The following is a 4,613-nucleotide window of genomic DNA, read 5'->3' as shown; positions in this document are numbered from 1 at the left end:
TAAGCAGGAGCGTGGACTATAAGACTATGCAGTAGACTTATCCTTGAGTCTATCCATAAAAAAAGAAAGGTTTCCTTCCCCAAACTTCTCCAAATGATGAAGTTCTTTCCCGATTAATATATCAGTCCTGTAGGAATCCTGGACTTATTTGAACATACGGAGTAGAGGACAAGTAAGACTTTTTGATGATAAAAACAATATTAAAAAGGATTTAATATTGAAACTAGTAAATAACCTTATGTTATTAGAAAAAGTGGAGAATATATAATTATTTTCCAGGGCAAAACATTAAAAAAAAAGTGCGCCCCTTAAATGTTAATAGAAATCCAAAATATCTTGCGCAGCAAATAACAACATTGATTTTTATGGGTCACCCTAATGTACAGTACACATAATATACTGAATGTGTGTATGTAGTCATAAGAAAAAGAAGAAGAAGAACAACAACAATTGATAACAAATAAAGCAACAACAACAATATAATCAAAGGAATACAAAATATGTATATAATGGCACAAAAGATAATGGTAATAAAATGATTTCCATTACAAGCCAGCACAGACTACGTGCAATGTTCGTGTATAGAAGGAAAGAAAAACTATCTAGAATTATGGTAATAATAAGAGTTAGTCCATTCTTCCCTCCCCATTGTCTTGTTCAAGACGTCTTACCTTTCGCTACCTTTATTGTACCTCGCAACCCTTTTCCCAAAAAGAAACAAACAAACAAATGCCCAAGATCACTTGCTATATACATAAAAATGAACCAAAATTATCCTCCGGCTATGGAATAATCATTCACTAATTGCGGAAAGAAAATTATTTATCGCATAATTTGCTTTTAAGCAGCCAAAACTGGTCATTACTATAAAATGATGAGTAATTGATAGATTTTATTTGACAGGAGTAAAATAATAGAAGGATTATTTTATGCAAAAATGGGAACAAAACAGAGATAATAATTAATATCATGCTTAAATTCTAAAAATCCATGTTTTTATTCTTGAGCCTCTACTTTATTAAACCTATTCGAATATCATTTATTTTTCTATGGACATTTATGTATTATATATATGTGGCCCACCAACACAAAAGCAAGCAAGAATGGTGTTTCTTAAAATTGAGCCTGTTTACAATTCCAGGAATTATTGTCAATTTCTATCAACAAATTAATCTTATCAACCCTTTGGGCGTGCTGCTAATTGTGGTTAAAGAAGCGAAAGTGATCTACTCTATAAAAGAATTAGAAATTGATATGTTGGTTTTGAAAGTGGTCATATCTACTCCAAATTAAGTCTCATATTGAAATTTTAGACTGCATGTACATATTAACATATTTGAAGTAAAGAAATAAATTTGGATTTTCTTTTTTTCTTGATTTTTGTTTAAAAAGTTTTTTATGTTGACGTACTACAATTGTAGTTGAGAAATGTTCAAAACTTTGTTAAAACAGTGAATTCTTATTCAACCAATCATCCAAGTTCAAAAAACACTAATAAGGGAGCAAAATCAGAAAAATCTACAACTGACAACAAAATACAATTTAGACGTTTGATTGTCAGGTTATGCAGTTATATGAAGGAACAATCTTGACTAAATGGCATACCCGATATATCAGCTGGTGACTTACATTTCTACATCCAATGCTTATAGATATTTACTTTAATTTAGCCTTAATTAAAAATAAGGACAATTGATCTCCGTGTATGAAAGATATTTGAGGCTTTACTGAACGAATTCAATTGGTAAACCGAGGTATGTACATGTGCTTGAATTTCATTATATTTGTCATAAGGATCCCATGTAGGTAAAGGGTTTTTTTTTAAATATGGGACTTTTTGAAGGACGGATAATAGGAACAGGACTGATTTTGAGTACCATATTAAGGACTGATACAACTTTAGGTATATTTAGTTTTTGGTTTCTTTCTAGAAATCCTAGGCCACAGTTTGAATTTTGCGAACCCTTTTTGTACTTAAAAGAAGTCTGGTTTGGATCTTTCACATAAAGTTAATTGTTGATTCATAAATGTAGTGTATGTTTTTAATTTTAACATGGGTACAATGGCGTCATACAAAGTGTCAGATTGTCACATAGATTGGTTGTCAAAAACTTCTTTTTGAGGAAAGGAGGGCAATTTAAGACCTACATGTAATAACATTAAATACAGTTTATTCCTTAATATGGTGTAAAATCTATAATGCATTGAAATTAAGTGAAATGTAAAACTTTATATAATGAAAAGTATATCTATATTCTCTCATGCATTTTATAATTATAAAGTATACCTATAAAAGATGAAAAAAATTTGAAAATTATTAATTTTTTTATTTAATGTTCCTTTAATTAGATAGATGGAGTTGCACTGATTAAGTATAAGTAAACATTATAGTATTACAGTTACTCCGTCTTACCTGGGAATTAAATGTCTTTGAATTCAATATACATATACATCTTTGAACCAGAATCGAGCTATGTTATCTTCGCAGAACTTTTGGCACTTGTCGGACGTGTGAAAGAGGGCTCCACCCTGAGTCCACACGTAGTTAATCCCCCGTATAGTTGATCTTCAGTATTGGCAGTGTACCTAAGCACCTTAGTATCACTTATTAGTGTAGCACCTCCTGCCCAGCATTGAAAAAGAACCAAGACATCTTCTTTCTATCAGACGCCACAACGCCGAGGACCATTGTTTGGGCCAGATATTTGGTGTGGTAAACCCCTTGGACCTCTTCTTTTGTTTATACAAGCTAGCAGTTGTTGCGGTGGTTGTGGAATTGATCAACTGTGAAATTTTTGGAAACAATTGACCCATTTGCCTTGATCTATGTAAGGATTTTCTTGAGCCTCCTGGCTTTCATGCCCTTCGTCAGAAGGTGGCGTGGGGTCCTTTTGAAAGAAACAAATCCCCAGTTGTGCTTTATAGCCCTCTTGATGGTCCTATGAGCTACAGAGAAGTTGTTGAGTAGGCGATTCATTGACTTAGTGGGATCTTCCTGTATATTCTTCTCCAAACTTAACAAGAACTTTGTACCCCTCTTTAAATTATGGCCTCCACTTCCTGACATCCTGGAGAGGTCTTCTCTATTTTTTTTTATTTTTTTTTATCTTGGTCAACATAAACTCCGGCTCCTGGAACACTAATCAATGTCCTTAATCGTCATCACATCAACTCCAGCATCTAGGAGATCTGAGATGCACTGCATTTTTGCTTGTTGCTCGCTTTTGATGATGAAATGAATGAATGATTAGTATAGTTTGTTCATGTAAAAAAGGACGATAGAAACAGAATATCAAAAATAATCACTAAAACTTTTCATAATAATGAGAAAATAAACATTAATCCACGTTTTTTTGCCTTACCCTGTTGGTAACGACGTATTATGCAGTACATTTCATATGACGTCATATTAGGTAATTGGGGACAATTTTGAAAAACAACTGACGTCATCAACCATTCCTCTATAAAATCAGTCTATACCAAATTTTAAATGTAACGTATCTAGATTGAATTGTTCTTTGAGACCGGTCCAAACCAAACTTCCTTAGAAGAGCAAATTATTTCGGTCAACTAAATAAACATAAGGGTCTTAGACCGGTCTAGGATTTTCAGAACAATCCCCAACATTACCACGTATCTACGACTTACGAGTATAATACATTTTCAAAGCACACCCTGTTTTTATGATGACACTTTTATCGTTTTAAGAAAAGAATACTTTTGGCAAAAAAATATATCCATTTTATTTATTTATAGAGGTATATGTATTTGAAATTCAATTTGGTTTTGATATAACATAATATATGTACAATATACAAATGTCTATTCTAAGGGTTTATTATATGGTATTATTTCAATACTATGATTAAACATATTCATATATGTTTATATATATGTATATTTTATATGAATATAATGGAATAATACAATTTTAAACATGAAGGAAATTTTTTTCATGTTCTTTTGAGTGTTCTACAGAGTGCTTCATGTTGTATTTCGATTTGTAATATGTAAGTATTTGTTGTCATTAATTGCATGATATTTTAAGAAGGCAAGTGGTTATTTTCTATTGTTGTCCCTTGGAGAACAATACCATTCACTACAATACAATATATGTATATACTATGTATGATATAAAAAAGAAATTTTTAAATAGTAATCATATAAATAATAGTAATAATTTGTAAAGAAATGAATAAAACCGCAGCTTCCAATGGTCGTTACATATAGAAGAATATGTACTCATATATAGAGTTGGAAAGGATTTTTTTGGGAACTAGGATTTATGAAACATGCAACAACATAATTAAAGGGTCGTTGTATTTTTATTTAGAATAAAGAGGACACTTGCTTTATGGTATCATTTTATAAACCATTTAGACTTTGGTGCCAAATATTATCTCTTCTTCATAGCCTAGCAATAAAAAAAAACAATTTATTATTATATTAATTATTTGAAAACTACATCTACAATGAATTTTTTTTTTTTTAATTATCCTAAAATAGCCAACGGTGGAATAATTTTGACATCCCTCACCCCAATTTTTACTTGTTAAAATATGTACTCAAACATCTCGAATTCATTCTTTAAATTTTTTGCAGCAAGTTAATAC

Source organism: Lepeophtheirus salmonis, chromosome 5 (assembly GCF_016086655.4).
Source record: "Lepeophtheirus salmonis chromosome 5, UVic_Lsal_1.4, whole genome shotgun sequence".
NCBI lineage: Eukaryota > Metazoa > Arthropoda > Copepoda > Siphonostomatoida > Caligidae > Lepeophtheirus > Lepeophtheirus salmonis.
Note: the sequence above shows the minus strand (reverse complement) of the source record.